Raw genomic sequence first — 18,348 nt, 5'->3', positions numbered from 1 at the left:
CTCTTCTCCAATCAAGCCATGCATCACATCAATCACATCAACAATAGACTCGACTGGTTGCCATTCCTCAAGATTAGAGGGATAGACATCTACAAGACAAATGAACAAATGTTATAATGGAAAACCTTAAACCAAGTTCAAGAAAATAAAGAATTTAAGAATCAAATCCTTACAATCTAGTTTATGCATTGGAAGATTTGAACTTCCAGGTTCCAAATATAGCTCTTTATACATAAACACATGTTGCACCGGAACCTCTTTGATGCTATTTTTATTTACTCCAAGCTTGAAATCTCAGATTCTACCCTTCCAAGCAGAGATGAATGAGCTCTCATATCTTCGCCTTTTCCCACGTTTTGCCTGTTGCATGGTGATTCAACTGCCTTTGCTAATGATTGTAAGAATCCATCTTCCATCTTTTTGGAATGAGTTAGACACTGATATGGATGTGATTTGGGAGCTTGGATGCCTTGTTGAAGGTTGAATTTCTGTATCCATAGTACGTACACACACACACACACACACACACACACATAGAGAGAGAGAGAGAGAGAGAGAGAGAGAGGGCTACCACAAAGGAGGAAAAAACACGAGAGGGACAAAAGAAAGGAGGGAAAAAATATGTGCCAAGATTTTTACTAATTTGAATTTAGAGTAAACATGTCATTATCATTAATTCAGACATATCATTAAATAAAAGTGGCTGGGACTGTATATCATCAATGCAAAGAATGTCATAATCACGAATATAAGATGCTAAAAATAGATATTGATAATACAAATTCATAATATTATTATATATGTATCTTTTTGTAAAATATTTTTTTACCTTTTTAAAAATAGAAGTTCTGTTACAGAGGCTTTGCTCCTATTAGTCTAGAGCACTCTCTTTCTATCTCCTAAAAGGCATTTTTGAGACCTCAAAACTCCCCTAATGTCCTAGTGTCTACCACCCCACTGCTCTACACCCACCCAAGGCACTTCAACTATAATAGATGCTAGTAACCTTATGACTTGGGTGCAATTCCTAGTCAATAAAGAGATAGATCAGGATGCAAGTAGAGGAACCCCAGTGACGTGAATAAAGAGATCGGCAGCTACAAATGCAAAAACAAAACAAGATTCCAAGAAACGAAAGATAGAAGCATCCACAATGACTATCCCTACAACACTACCGTCGTCTACTAATTATGATGATTATGTCAAAGAGCTTATTTCTTAGTTGGAGAGAGCAAAGGAGGAAAATAAGATGGTTGTTGTCGAGTTAGAAGCTGAGAAAGACACACTAGTGGCCTTCCAACTTGAGAGAACCTGCCAAGTGGCCAGTTATCAAAAGAGAAATAAGTGAGCTAAAGGCAAAGCTCAAGGCCGAGGAAGAGCAAGAGGAAAGTTGGTGAAAAAGTCTTGAAGACAAGAATCAGGAGGAGCTGGTGGGACTTCAAAGGGAGTACAAGCTCCTGATCCTACAACAAGAAGAACTACAAGGACAAATCAAAAGAGTCTAGAATGTTGTGGAGGAGTTCGCAACTGGAGAAGAAGAAAAGGCCCAAAGATATCAGGAAAACATGGAAAATTTGGAGAAGAGGGTAGTTTTAGAACTAGAAGAGTACAAGAGACTAGAAAGAGAAATCGAGGAACAAGAGCAGAGAATAAGGGCCTTAGCTCAAAGGCATAGTGAAAGCTTGGAAGAGACAAAAAGAAGAGTAGATGAATGGGTGGGCAGGAGTGAAAGAAGAGTAAGAGACTTAGCAAGCCTCCTAGCCCTTGCAAAAGGTGACAAGGTGTTAGCAGAAAGCAGGGCAAATGCCACACAAATAAGCTTGGAAGCCCAACAACGCACCTTCCTCAATACTCTCTTGGATGCCACACAATCAAAAGAGGAGGAGGCCGTGGAGTCACTAAGGAGAAAGCTAGAGATTGCCCCCAGGACTCTAAGACATGGGCATTGCACATCCAACCACAAGCAACAAGAACCAACCAGAGCCTACAAGATCAAAGAAGCTACTTGCTAAGGGCAGGCTTGACGGTCCAAGAAGTGGACTCTCTAGGATTCAAGGAAGGAGAGCCATAAGAACACAGGGGAGAGGAGATGCAAAGGTCGACTGAAGAAGCAAGACCAAGCTTTGAAATGGGGTGGCAAGATGAGGAGTTATTAGTCCCCTAGCCTCCCTCTCCACAACCAGAAGTACATTAGGAGATAGACACCATTGTGGAAAGGAAAGCAGAGATCAAAAAGAGGAGAATGAACATGTTGGACGGAGCACAGAGGAGGTTGAGAGCTCAACCAGTAGTGACCCCAAAACTGCCCATCCCTCCAATGAGAAGATTGTTTCCTAGTAGATTGGAATGTAGAACTCATAGTATGGGAGTAGAAGGAGAACATTGAGCAGAGTGATGTCAACCAAGGTGGTGGAAGAGGTGATTAATGTAGAAAGAAGGCTAGGGGATAGGTGGGTTGCTGAAAGAGAGAAGAATCCTACCTTATGGGAAATAGAGGCTCATGTACTAGGAGAACAAGGTCATGGAGGTGCCCAGAATAATAAAGGGCTACGAGTGCCAACCAAGGTGGAGAAGGAAAATCTGGGATGACAACATGGACACATGAATGTCATTTTACAACACTCTACCCTCTGAGAGGAATAACCCCACTTACATGCCATATCCTAGAAGGTTAGGAGTGGACTTCAATCTAGACGTCGAAGGCCGATATGACTTTCCAAAAATCTATAATGTCAACTCCGCTAAGCCCGAGGAAACGCTTGCCTTTTCTAAGCATAACTTATATGTCTCTGTTGACCATTTCCTTAATGAATTCAGTTCTTGCCCGGACCCTACTTTCCTCACAACTTGTAATCACCTTAGGCTCCTTAGAGTATTATTAAGGCAAGACCCTACTTTGCAAGAATACTACCTCTTGCTACTATTTTTTTATCTCAATGTTGGCATAGATAGCTGTGCAATGACTAGGCTAATGATGCACAGTGCCCTCTTACTATCTTTTTGCATAGCTCTCTTAGAGGACATGAGCGACAATTGCCTCACTAGCTGCAAACACCCATTTTTGTCCACAACTCCCCTCAATGTTTAAATGAGCCTAAAAGGATACATGCAAGGGATAAGCTTTCTTAGTAAGTCCCTTAAACCCCCCACTTCTCTCTTTCATGACCATGATGACGAAGATTAGCTCCTTGTTACAATTTTTTAAAAAAAGAAGAGAAAGAAGAAGAAGAAAGACGACAAAAGAACAAGAAAAGAGAAAAATGAAATAAAAAGAATAAGAGAACAGAGAAGACACAACCTAGAATATTGTTAACCCCGGTGCGAGATAAGAAAAAACATTCAAAAATATGGAATAATGTGAAAAAATGTAGCTCGACAAACGAATAAGAGAGGAAAGGCCAAAAGCACAAAATGTCAAGTCAAAGGTAAAGGTGCATTTTAAAATGCAAAGGTGGTACCAAATTTTTGTAAAAGAGCACCAAGCTCTCTCCTATGCAAATTGTAAAATTTAGATGAGCATAGGCGAGGGGATGAGGCAACTAGAAGGGAATAGGAAAAAAGGACCTTGGCAAGATGCCTGATCATGTAAAAAAGGGGATAGGTGCCCAAGGGATTTAGGACTTGTATATAAACTCAAAAAGTGAATGAGAAGCTCATTCTTTGGTGTGTGGCTAAAGTGGCTTCTTCTTTTTCTTCTCTTCTCTTTTCTCCTTCTTGTTTGTGTGTGCTTGTGTTGAGGGGGGGAGTGTGAGAGTGTGAGGCAATGGAAAGGAGAAGCTCTCCATCTTCTCCTCTCTTCTTCTCTTGTCTTCTCTTCTCTTGTGTTACACATGTGGCTATGGAGGATGGAGCTCCAAGGAGGAGGTGTGAGGTTTCTTGAGCTTGCAACTAGGATCATGGAGCTATCGAAGTGCTTGAGGGAGAAGTCTACTCATTTGGGCTTTGAGGTAAGCTCACTACACCCGTAGGATCGGAAGTGTGTCGACTAGGTGAGAGATACTCATTAGAGCTTGCTTGAAATGCTTGAAACAATAAGTGGTCCATGGGTCTTGGTGGTCAAGCAAGAGCACCCACTACAAATACACACATATTATTACAAGCATGTGACACAACTATACCATAAGCATAATTAAACTTTCAATATAAGTATATTGCTTACCTTAAAGGACCTAGAGACAGTATATTGTTCTCAAATTAGGCATTAAACCATTTTGGATTTTTCTGAAGTGTTGGATCAAGTTCCCTATTCATGAGGGTGACTCTAATCTATTTCAATTTTGTGTCCTTCACAATCTAGCACTCATCAAGCTTGAATACAAATTTTGATACCATCACATTCATTTGAAATCACCTCAATAATTGAGCACGGTATAATTGTAAAGGCCTCCAAGCTATAAAATATATTGTTGTACTTGCTATAAACCATTGCCTCCTCTTTTGTTTCACTTCATCATTCACTTGTTTTCACATTCTTTTGAGTGATGCTATGTTTGGCAATGTGAATAACTATATATCCATTGCTGGATATAACAAAGCCGGTTAACCTAACTTGATTTCTTTTCAAGAAGGCCTAAATCTCTTTTTTTGTTACCTTTTGATATTTTGGGTCCTTAAAATCACTTTGATATCTTCTTTATTAAGAAGCATTTTAACATGTGCGAGTAATGTCTCCATGCTCAAATTATGTTCTTCATTAGGCTATATGATATCTCTATATTCAGAATCAAAATGTTCAGTTATTAGAAAATACTTCACAAATATTTTATGAAATAAAGAAAGATGTAACAAGAAACTTAATTACTTCACTCAGTGTATCCTCTTCTTAATGCCACCACTTCATAACTTCATATCTGGATATTTCAAAGTTTTCCACACCACTTGCAATCTCCCAATACTATTTCTTTTAGACTTAATTGATCTAATTGTTTCTCCAACTCTAAAATAGTCTCTTTGTTTTGGTGTTGTTTGTACTTACATTGCTCCAATGTTAGCCTCAAGAAAGCAGTTTCCTTCTCTAAGCCTCTTTCCAACTCATGTACATTGCTAATGGCATCCAAATATTGTGTATATCCTAAGAGGTTGTTATAGCCATCTCCAACAAAGCTCACTAAAGTGTTGGGGTAAAAGGCCTTTGGGCCTACCCATGTATACTGTGATCTCCCATTCTTTATTCATATATAATATGATAGTGCAATAAGGATGTCACTTCAGTTGGACAGCACCTACATTGCGTGTGCTCTTCTCTCCCGTATCTTCCTCTTCTCCTTCTCCACTGCCATTGCATCCCCTTCAACTGGTATCAAAGCGGGTCTTCAAGAGCTCATCCTAGCCTTCCACACGAGGTATGAGATCTTCATTCTCACTCAGTTTTCAGCTCAACAAGGTTTTCACAGGTTGTGGGCAGCCATAGCTCACACCTCTTGGAGCTTCCTTCACCTGGATCTTGCTTCCAGCCTATCAAGGCTTGCTGAGGCTTGGTGTAGGCCTTCTTTGGCTCCCATTTGTGCCCCTTTGGGCCCCATTGTTGACATGTGGGACAGCAGACCCCCCAGCCCCCTCACGTTTTTTTTGCGCATGTTTCAAAATCTGGCCCAAAAATCGCTCTTTTTGTCATATCTCGAGCATTCGAAACCCGATTCAGGCAAAGTAAGAGTTTAACTTGGGGTTTTGGCACGCTCCGGACGCGATGGTGATATCGGATTTGCCAAATTCTGATGATAGAATATTATGCAACAGATTTCAGGTCTAAGACAGCATGTATTTGTATGCCTATGGCTTATGTGATACTTCTACTGATGTCTATTGATACCAGATCACTTGTGGATACTAACTATTTTGAACAATCCCAGATCTGTCCAAAACAAGACAACCACTTGTTACTTCAATTTTATGCTTACAAGTCTTGGCATTTGATGCCCGATTATGCACGGTTGGTGCCTATACATACGGGAATGTATGCCTATGGTTTGCCTATGGATTTGATCTTAGATTGAGCACTGATTTGCTCAGTTTACAGAGGTTATATGCTGTTGGAAACTTTAGGACTGAAGCTATTTATGCTACAATTGGGTTATGACTATTGATTACGGGGTGCTCCCAGTTATTCGGTATGATGTCATGATGTATTTGGACTATGCCACATGTGTTGTTTATGCTCCGGAATGCTTTTGACCTAAGATTAGAGCTCGATTTGGGTTTTACTGTCACTTCTTTGCAGTTGGCATTTCATCTATGACATGGTTTATGCCTAGGCTACCCAGTACAGGTTATGATGTCTTGGTGTCTACTTTATGCTTTGGATGTGGATGGCAGTTATTTGAGCTCGTCTTGACATTCATTTGAGTATTCCCTTGAGCAGTTGGACATTGACTTGGCTTTTTCCATTACGACCTTGGATGCTATATGTGATTTGATGCTCCAATTATGGATCTTGGCTATTACTTGGATGCACTTACAGGTATTGAGCAGTGAACTGCTCCCTTGTTTTGGCATGCCGATTGAGCTGTGATTGCTCATTTGCATTTGATATGCGGAATAATTATTGATCAGTGGACTTGGATAGTGCTTGGGATTTACAGTTATGGCTTTCTTACTCCTCTGTTGTCTAGCTTCTATGCTAGTTGGGCTCCTATTGCGCGTCCATGTTAGAGAGCAGATGCTATGTATGCTTACCCGTCTATGCACATGGTCTACTCTTGTATACCTTATAGAGCCACTTATTTGGATGTTGTTGTATAGATGTTTGGGCTTCACCTGGAGCTTGACTCTTGTAGGATGCCTTGCCACTTGTCGGTCTTTACTTTACTTGGATGTTCCTTGGTGGCATGATGCACTGCAAAGCTATGCAATGCATATGGTTATGGGCTGATTTCATGGCTGAATATCATATGCTCTTATAACATATGTCTTATGCTTTACTGTAATGTGGTTGGTTATGTCATGCAGTTGGCTACAACTCTTCTTCATGTGGGAGCTTTTGCATCCTTGATTGATGCCTTTATGTCCTCCCATCCATTGAGGTTTCATGAGCATTTGCAGCATGATTCTACCACTGATGTACTAGCAGATGATTGTCTTTATGAGTAGGTTCCCTATGTTGGGACATCCCTTAACTGCTTTAGCTCCGTGGATGCTACAGATAGCCCTATTCGTGATGACTTGGATTCCTTGTCATCTTCTACAGGTTCTTCTACTTCAGATGTTGTTTGCTTCCATTGTGGGAAGCTTGGGCATGTTCAAAGAAAATGCTTTAGACGTATTAGAGAGCAGCAAAGACAGAGACGGGGACTCGACATGAGTAGAGAGTCAGCAATGCAACAGGTATTACCACTCTTTCTAGTGGTGAGGTACATGCAGTTACCCATGATGATGTAGTTGAGCATGTTCTCCTATCATCTAGTTTCCCTACAGCTTACTTGCTCAATGATCACGTCCATGCCTTTGATTGGATTTTCAACTCTATGGCATCTTGTCATGTTACCCCTCATAGAGCATGGTTCTCTTCTTACAGGGAGGTTGATGGATGTATTGATCTAGGCCCTTGAGAAGACTTATGCTATTGTTGGTACAGGGAACATACACCTAGCTTTGCCTAATGGGACTTCTCTTATGCTCAGGGATGTTCTACATGTTCCCATGCTCAGTAAGAGCCTGATTTTTGTTAGTCAATTGCATGATGCAGGTTACTCTGTTTCTCTTCACGATAGGTCATGGAAGATCTATCATGGTTGCTTGGTTTTGGCTAGAGGTTCTCGAGTTGGTTCTCATTACCAAGTGCATGTCTCTCATGCGGGAGATTCTATGGTTGCAGTTATCCGGATACCACATGCATTGTTATGGCATTATCGCCTAGGCCATATGCACCACAGAGAGATGGAGATCTTGTCTTGTTTAGACTCATTGATGCCTCCTATGTCACTTACAAATCTTGATGCTTGACCTGATTGTACTCTTGGTCCTTGCAGAGCCCCCTTGGCTTATGGCGATCGTATGAGGCATGCTCCTCTAGATCTTGTCGATTGTGCAGTATATGGACCTATGCCTTCCCAGTCACTTGGTGGAGCATCGTACTTTGTGACCTTTGTTGATCATGCTACCCATCATGTTTGGGCTTTTCCCTTGGTGCAGATTGAGGATGTTGCAGTTATGCTCCTTGACAAGTTTATGGATTCTGCTGGTAGCAGGCCTAGGTGCTTGCAGATGGATTATGAGAGTCATGCTCTCTCTCCCAACTTTTGGACCTCTTGTCAGCAGTATGGCATTGATTTCTTGTGCCCACGGTATTATGGGATTGCTCATGGCATATGTCTGACCTTACAGGCAAAGGTTGCTTCTATGCTTACCACAGCTGGGTCGTCTTATGGCTTTTGGGCTGAGGCCCTTATGAACAATAGTCTATTTGGTTAACAGGACGTCGTGCTTGACCTTGGATGGTATTACACCCCATGAGGCATGGAGTGGCATGCAACCCTCCTATGATTACTTGAGGATGTTTGGTTGCCAAGCATCTGTACGTATGCCACATGAGCCTATGTCACGTAGACGTATCCTCCTTGGTTATGGAGATGGTGACTTTAAGGCCTACAGATTATGGGATTTGGACGCCTAGCAGGTCATACGCAGCCGTCATGCTGTCTTCTATGAGACGCAGACACCTCTTAGCCCTCTTGATGAGGGTTCAGTACGCTTTATGGCTGATTTTATAGCAGCTACAGTGCCATTATAGCAAGCTGTTTATGCTGAAAATGAGACACTTATTGGCCCAGATGACGTAGCTATGCATAGCAGTCAAGGTCAGGATGTTGGTGGCCAGTTGTTAGACCCCTTGCAGGCTCATAAGAGCCGTTTTCTTGTAGTTTTGCAGGCTAGACAGCCAGCCGTATGTCAGTCTTCAGCTTCATTGAGGCCACATGTAGTCTTGAGACCCCATTGGACGAGTGTCTAGGATGTTGGCCCTCTTTCAGTGATTGACTCTGGAGAGTTTGACTGCTCTCCGCTATCTTATATGCGCCATGCTGATGCTATGCGCGACTTTGATGCTTTATAGCTGTGCACTAGTGAGTTGCTCTTGCTTCATGAGAAGCATTCTTGGATTGCTCCGTTGTATGGAGCTGCGGGATCGCTTATCTCCTGGATGTCATGGACTCGGGGATGCTTGACTCTTCTTCTGGAGAGGTTCCCGACACTTCTTACACAGCTCGCTTTTCGATTGGGCGTTGGGTGAGATGTTATGATTCCTCACCTTGTTTTTTTCTTTTCTTTTCTTTGTTTTTGCTCCCTAGCCACATTGGCCTTTTAGTGGGAGGTTGTTTGGGTAAAAGGCCTCTAGGCCTACCTGTGTATACTGTGACCGCCCATTCTTTATTCATATATAATATGATAGTGCAATAAGGCTGTCAGTTCAGTTGGACAGCACCTACATATTGTGTGCTCTTCTCTCCCGCATCTTCCTCTTCTCCTTCTCCACTGCCATTGCATCCCCTTCATAAAGATGCAATGTCCCTAAACAAAGGTGTAGAATTAATCAAAGGATCTTTTGGGTACAATTTTCCATCAATCCATAGATCTATATTCATGTTTCCTTGTGACCTACACAATCCTTTGGGTGCGGAAGATGTTAGACAAGGTTTGTTTTTCTTAGATAGTGGCTTCTAGTCATGCTCAAGCTTTCAAGCGAAGAAACAAAGCAGTGAAGTACCAAAAATGAAGAACTTGTTTCTTGAAAAACACTCTCTTATCACATTGTGAATGCTAAATTCTTTTCATATGATTATCTCAAAATATCGGATTTATAGTGTAAAGATGATCCATTCAACATATGAGCCGACATCATCGACTAACTTCATATAATATTAACTTTATAAGATTAACTTCATTGGATCTAATGAAAATGAAGATATGGATCCTTTGGTATAGACAATGCTTGGAATACCTTTAGCACTTGAGACCCTTATAAACTAAGCCTTCTAATCACTATTATAATATTGTAGGCAAGATGTATTCATCTTCCTTTTGATCCAATGAGAATATACACTAAATTATGTGCTTTATCAATATCATTATAAATCCAAATAAATCGAGTGATCGCCTCCTTCAATGGGACTTTGGCCCATATAAAATAATGTGAGAAAGCCTTTGACACTTAAGACCCATGTAAACTAAGCCTTCCAAGCACTATCTATACCATATGAAATTTGAATTTGAATGTGTTGAGCATTTCAATTTGATCCCCCCCCCCCCCCCTTCCCTTATGATGGGTATTAAAGTTCTATATGATCCTTATTTTCATCTAGTTTCACAAAACATTTTAGAGTCACTCAAATAATGTGCAAGCACCCAATTAGTGTAAAGATTATTGAATCCTTGAGCTTTTTAGATTAAGAAACTTATTTTAGGTGGTCGAAGCCATCTTTTTTAGCTTTTTGACCTTATATCTTAACCCTGATGATGGATCTAATAATGATGGGCTTATTTCTCACTCCCATGACTTTAATATGATTTAGTAAGGAAGAAACTCGTCATCACTAGAGCTACCTCGGAGCTACTACCAATGTTAGAATCTATAAACTATGAAACCTAAATAAAATGTGAGAAAATTCCTAGTTTTCTCAATCCTAAAAGGTGAAGGATTTAATCATGTATACAATTGTTTAGTGCAATTACAATGTTTGGAGACTCTAAAGTATGTTGTGAAGACAAAGAAAAATAAGGATGGTATACAACCCTACCACCTCTCTTAACACATGAAACTCAAATGAATAGTGCAACTATTGGCTACATTGAAATATCCATTGATCACATCAAAATTTTCATTTTTTTTCATATGAGTATTTGGTCAAAAAGTGATCCAATTCACATCACTTTGCTACAATTAGGTTTTCAATATCTTCCTCTTGAAAAAAATAACTTTTTAAGAAAATACTTAAATTGTGTGTGTGTGTGTGTGTGTGTGTGTGTGTGTGTGTGTGTGTGTGTGTGTGTGTGTGTGTGTGTGTGTGTGTGTGTGTGTGTGTGTGTGTGTGTGTGTGTGTGTGTGTGTGTGTGTGTGTGTGTGTGTGTGTGTGTGTGTGTGTGTGTGTGTGTGTGTGTGTGTGTGTGTGTGTGTGTGTGTGTGTGTGTGTGTGTGTGTGTGTGTGTGTGTGTGTGTGTGTGTGTGTGTGTGTGTAGAGGCTTTTTTAAATCAATTGGCTTGCTGTCAACCTCGAATATGAAGTAGTTTTGAACCGTTTGATAGTGCAACTACTACAATGAGCACCACATTCTTTTTGAGTTGAACAACATCCAAACAAACTCACTACTTCCATTATTCCAAGACAACCTTGTAACCCTTGCAAAAATGTGTGACAACTATCCATGTTTGTGATAGTTAGTAACAGGCCAATATGCCACCAAAAATGGGAAAAGCCTCTATCGGCCCATATGTAGAAAATTTTCTTAAACTTCTAACCATTTTCTTGTGATTTGTTCTCATGTGAAGTTAGATATATCCACAATATAATGTGCTATAGAAAATACACTATTTTACTATATCCATAATCAGGACGACGTAGCATTGTTGGATGCCAAGCTCAGTGAGTAATGCTAATCTCACTAGGTCTTGTTTCACTCGTTTGCATGGATAAGTCATAAAAGGTAGCTCAATTTTTCATATGTAGGGACGATTGTACCAAGTACTATTGAGAGGTTAGTTGTTTAGCATAATCTTCTTCAAGATATATACTCGTGCCTAGAAACTAGAATTGGAAAGTTTACAAATTAGAATTGCAAGATAATGTAGCAAAAGAAACTTCTCATATGGCTAATGGAATGTCTAATGTGCCTAATAGCTTCACAATCCATTTGTTCTTTTTTCTTTGTTAGGATGGGCAATAGACTTCTATACCATCATTATTCCTATCCTTTTTCACAAAAGATTTTGGTCTCCTAAATAATGTAAAGGCATTCAATTAGGATATGCAATTTAAAGCCTTAAACTTTTAAGATTGAGAATTCGATTTCGAACACTCCAAGACATCTTGTTTAGCTTTTAGAGTTTAGAGATGCTAACTTTGATAATAGCTCTAGTGATAATGGTTTTTGCCAATGTTAGGATCTATATTGATTATTGCTTTATGAGATTTGGCTAGGAAGATACTTGTTATCACTAGGGATGTCATCAATGTTAGAATCTCTTAATTCTAAAACCTAAGCAACTTGAAGCAAAATGTACAAATAAATTTCTCGATCTTAAAGGACCAAGGTTTGACTAATGTATACAATAATTTGTTGTATTTACAAACTCATATTCATATATACTATGTTCAAAAGGCCATTGGCTACATCAAATTTTTTGTTTTTTGTGTTAGCTTAGAATCCATGTCAAAGAGTATAATACATCCCTAATTATACCAAATTGAGCTCACTTTTACATCTTATTTGTGGAAGCAAGAAAACAGAAGGTGAGGTAAGATTATTGTTCCCAATTCATTTTAACAACCAAAGATGTTTTGTTCTAATTGAATATAATCCTAATTTCCAATCACTTTCTTATCCTATCAAGAGAGGCTATATGATTATAAGTTACCTAAGGCAAAATAACTCCTTACTACATGGCTACAATTGTTAGGCACAAAGACCTCTTCGAAATATGCACAAAAGAATATCCTATAAATTAGAAATTTAAAGTAATGAGATATTTGTTTGTACTTTGAATACCTAGTCTTTTTGCAATCTATGCAATAAGGTGTAGAAAATGAAGATTATGTTTCAAGGGCAACACTCTTTAAACATTGTGATGCATTAATGCCAATACTTGTTAATATGATTAGATTATATTGAAGACTCTTTCTTCCATTGATTAATGTGTGAAAAGAATACTTCCAACAAAGAATAAGAGGTACTACATTTCACTATATCGAATATCATCTATCAACTATCTTTTCAAACATGGGTTAATGAAAGAAGAAACTTTGATGTGAATCTTATTTCCTATAAGCTTATCCAAATAAATACCTCAACTCCAATTGATTTCATGGGACTATGTTCTTCTACTAATTTTCAACCCAATTAGATGAATAACAAAGCCCCAAGTAGTAAAATTGAAGCCAAGGCATTTGCTTGGAAGACCTTATTAAAAAATATTCACATTGAAGGGTCTTCATCTATTAATTCATGTGTGAAAAGAGAACTTTCAAACATGGAATAAAAATACGAGATCTTACTATTGCTTTAGACAGAGAGATGATTCTTCAAGTAATGTTTATATATTTTAATAAGGTCATGTTTTCCAAGAACGAATTTACTAACATCATTATTCCATGCTTTTGCATTTATGATACATATATACTCCATTTACCATATTAAATATTATAAGTTGTTTTACAGACATGAATCACTAGAAGAACCCTAGATGTGAAATGTATTTCCCATAAGATTTTGTAGGTAAATGTCATGATTCCAATGGACTACCTAGGCCTATGTTCATTCCATTTTTCTTACATGAACAAAGCCAAGTATAGTCAATTGGGCCAAAGCACTTTCTCACTAGATCTAATGGGGAATAAGATTCACAAAAGAAAGACTCTTCTTATATTAATCAACGTGTGGAAAGACTACCTCTCACGGAATTAAGATTCACATTAAAGGTTACTAGATGAGTATGAGATCATGCTATTGCTTTGGACAAAGATATGATTTGTTGGGTAAGTTTGTATTTCTTTCAAATAAGGTTTTATTCCTTTCAATAAATTTACTTTGGATAGAGTGACATCTTGTAAAGCTTTATAAGTTCTAAGAGCCAAATTGATATACAAACTATATGAAATGGGAGTTCCTAAGGAGCTCAATTAAGGGATATTTGCATTATATAAAAGAGCAATTGGGCAAAGTACAAACATTTGAGGTTCTATCAACACATGTTCATGCCACCAATTGAGGGTGAAATAGGGATATCCTCTTTTGCCAATATGTTTTTGTGTATATAGATGACATTGTATTATTTATTGACTCTCCAAAGAGGATACAAAGATATATGGATGCACTATATTCATGTGCACAAGACAAAAGATTTCAATGAACCTTGGTAAAACTAAGTTTATGATATTCAATGCTACATCACAATCAGTCTCATGAGATCAACACCTACTTTTATTTATGGACAAGAAGGGATGGAGTACATGGATTCTTTACATATATAGGAGTCTTATGCAGTTTCATGGACCCCGCACTAAATTCTAGCTATTTGATAGACTAGCAACATCCACATCATTAAATGAAGCACAAATACTTTATTAGGTTGCTCATACAATGGATGGAGATCATTGGAGAGGCATGTACTGTCCATGATTCCCAACTTTATCGAATATAATGATTTGACCCCACAAACATGAGACCATAAGAAATAAGTGAATGACTATATCCATCATGGTAGAGGCTCTCACCATATCAATATCATTCATACATAGCTTGTGAGACCTATCCAAACATAGATATCCACAACTAGCTCTGGCTTCCTCACCAAAACTTGTCCAAGGAGATACTTCATGTTGGTCTACCTAGATATCATCCTAATTTTAGGTACATGGATTTAGCATGGGTAAAATACTATCTCTTTAGTATTTCCTTGATGTACCATCTCACTTTGAGCCACTCTGAGATTGATAGGACCATTACATTAGACCTTATTTGGCTAAATACTAGGATATGGTGAACATTAGTACATAAGCTAAGAACAAAGATGGTTCTCTATGGTGAGCATCTTCTCCACACTACAAATACGTCTTTATTGTTCACCTGAATATATGGACTCCCACCTCACATCAACCATGCACCTCCCAACACTAGCTAGAGACCGAGACTAGCAAAATATACATCCTACAAAATTTATCGACTAAGAATCAAATACAAAGGAGCACATCTATTGTTCAACCTATTATGAGATACAAAGGCACTTTCATTCAGGCCAGTAGAGCACCAATACAGCAAGGACCTATCCAAAAGTTGCCTACAAATTTCTTCGTGAATATCCAAGCAGCTTTAGAGTTGTCTTTGTCTACACCTAGGAGTATTGAAGTTCAGCACATCCCCAATCTATCTACATGAGGGAGATATTGATCGATCTAACATCCAACTCGATCAATCCAAATGTCATAAGATCCTAACCCATACCAAGATAAAACATGCATAAGATGATACATGAGATAATTGCTCAAGCTAGAGCCATGTCCCCATATTGTTCTCCACATACAATAAGATTGAGATTATGCAATGACAATTGATAAGGGTTTTCTTAAAATGATATGTATCTTCATGGTATCCCTAGGTCCAACATGTGTATTTTTTAGCCTTGTATATCATTATCATATTTAGTACCTATGGCACTCATGTTTTCTAGCACAAACTCTTAGAATCTTAGTACATTCACCTCTTACGAGAATTTCAATTAGAACTTTTCTTTTAGTTTTTACCTTACTTATGTTTCTTTTACTTCACTGACTGTTCTTTTACTCCATAGATGATTCACTTGTCATTTCTTCAATTAGGATTTTTCTTGGAAATTTTAACTTTACTTATCATCTCTATTCCATACACATATATCTCTATAAACAATTATATTGCATGGTCTCATAGGTCATTTTGGCCCTTTTGCAACCATTAACAAATCATTTCAATCAAGAGCCAACCCCATGGGAGGAACACCTATATCAATGAGGTTGCAACTTGGAAGTAGTGGATGTGGCTTTGAAAGAATAACTTGTCAAAGCACGTACAAGCTTGTTAAGCCAAGGGAAAGCTTGCAATAAAAGTAGCTTCAATTATTAAGTTGAAGACACTTAAGAAAATGAAAACCAAATTGCAAGAGGAAGTATGAAAGCAAAGGAGGTGGATAAACAAGGTACAAAAACTATTATATCTTCCATACTTAATGAAGATACATTGCACAAGAAGGTTGCATTCCATGTGTTTAGGGGACCTCCCAGACGATGGCATAAAGAGACATGAGAAACTAGATTATAAAACTATTGAGGATATTCAAATTCATACAAGCTAAAGACCAAACTAAAATTAATAGTAAAAGAAAAAGCGTTTGATTGGATGGTAGGATGGAAAACCACCAAGTAAGAAAATAATCAGGCAATTGAGTTTGTAAACAGGTAAGATAAAGTTGAAGTATTAAAGCAATCAATGTGTTTCAAGGAATCCAAAATGTGGATCATAATTGAGCTTATATCGACATCTCAAAGCACAAGGTGAAACTAACAAGATGAAGACAACTAGAAAAGAGGGGGAAAATGCACTATTTATCAAGCTATCAAAACTATTGGGAATAAAGGGCCATCATGCCCGCACCCACACTGGGAGTGAATGTCCCTTTACATGACATTATACTATATATCTATCTAAAATGAATAAGTGGTACACATTTGGAGTACCCACCCAAGAAGATAACTATGTCTATGTCTCTCTCCCTCAATCTGCATCTCCATTGACACACCTCTGGAAGCTCCATCAAACATTGGTCTACAACAAACTAGTATCACAGCAGCAAAGCATCTTGGAGGAGCTTCTTACATTTTGACCCACAATAGTTAAGCCTACAAATCCAATTCTTGGTAGCCATATCCCATTCTTTGAGGTTTGTCTTGATCTCTTCTTTCTCGGCACTCATCAAGGAAGCAGCACTAGAGCTTCATCAGGGCATTTTTGAGCTAGACTTGAGCTCATTTTTGAAAAATATTTTGAGCACACAACATGCCAACTACTGCATACCTCTCATTATTGGAGATTGTGAACTCTATGCTCAATGCCTTGCTTCAAGGCTTCTTGAGGAGGCTCTCGATGATTGAACAAAGCTCTAAAAGCTCTCTTTTCAAACAGTAGCACTGTGAAGGGCTAGCAATACATCATCGTGTTGTTTGTGCTTGTTTTTGTGGCCCCTTCTTCCAAGATTTTTTGACAGCTATACAAGCTATAGCTGCTCCCTATTGGCTTTGGAAACCCATTGGCATTGGTTTGGACACTGGCTACACACTCCTAACATTGATATCAATACTTGGCATTGACCTTGAGCGGTCTACTCTCAGTTAATGGTTATAATACATAAGTTATAGTCTAAAACTTATATGTAGCCCTTGTTTTGAGTTGGTGTACTTTTGGCCTAATTTAAGCAGTGATTCTACTTAGTTTAGACAGTGATTTGTATGTTGTAATAGCAAGGATTGAATGCACTTAAAAAGGTTATGTTATGCCTAATGCATTTCGATTATCTCTTAGGTGCTACTGATGTCATATTTATATAAACCATGAATGTTAAACATCTAGAGATGACTTTGGGGATGTTTTGAGATTGATTTGGGGCTTGGAAACATTGTCTTGGCTGTGGAAAATTGCAAGTAGCAGGTACCATACCTATGAGAGACTCAACGTATCCTTTATTGCCCCAATGATGGCACTCAACATCTTTCCCATGAGATTTACTCCATCCTTTACTATCAGATTTCCCCTTTTCCTGAGACTTGCCTCTAGTATACAATGCACTAGATGAGTTGTTTGCCACAATATTTTGTTGATTTAGCTCTTCAATAAGCAAAGATCTTTCCACATCATAGTACATAAGTATCACTTTTGAATTGCTCAAAGTTGTCCTGAAGGAATCCCAACTTTCAAGCAAAGTGCATGGCAAGAAAGTGGCCTTGAACTGATCGTCAATATTAAACTTTGAAGTAACTAGCTGGCTAAAAATCAAGTTGAACTCATTTAGATGTATATATATGACTGCACCTTCCTTCATGTGAAGGTCCATCAACATCTTTAACTAGTAAACCTTGCTAGCAACATTCTTTTGAGCATACAACTCCTTAAGTCTAGTCCACATTGCATAAGCAGAGTCAAGCTTCTCTGTGTTGAACAACAATGAATATGTAAACTAATAGTTCAATTATAGAGTCTGTTGAAAAAAATCAATTTATTTAGACATTTTGATGCTATACATTGTGAATAGCATGTAACATTTGCAGACACAATCTATGCCTAGAGCTCTCATATGATGTTTGGTGATGTATGCTACCGATATAAAATGTCTTGACAATGCCAGAATATGATTAGTAATCAATACTAAATACAAAAATTTGAAAAAATCTTGTTGGTTGGATTGTGCATCTCCCCTTGGTCAACTGTGTGACAATTTGGGCTTGTCTTTAGTGACATTTCTTGTCGTTTTGGGCTGCAATCATAGCTGGCAATAGTGATAGCAGCAACCTACTACATATCAAGAAGCTTGAGGGTGTACATAATTTTGCTATATGGCAAAAGCAGTACTACAATATCTTGGTGCAGAAGAAATAGGTGAAGTCTACTAAGAGAAAGGGGTAC

This window comes from Lygodium microphyllum, chromosome 30 (assembly GCF_053477565.2).
Source record: "Lygodium microphyllum isolate KBCC chromosome 30, Lygodium_microphyllum_v1.1.10, whole genome shotgun sequence".
Lineage (NCBI taxonomy): Eukaryota > Viridiplantae > Streptophyta > Polypodiopsida > Schizaeales > Lygodiaceae > Lygodium > Lygodium microphyllum.
Note: the sequence above shows the minus strand (reverse complement) of the source record.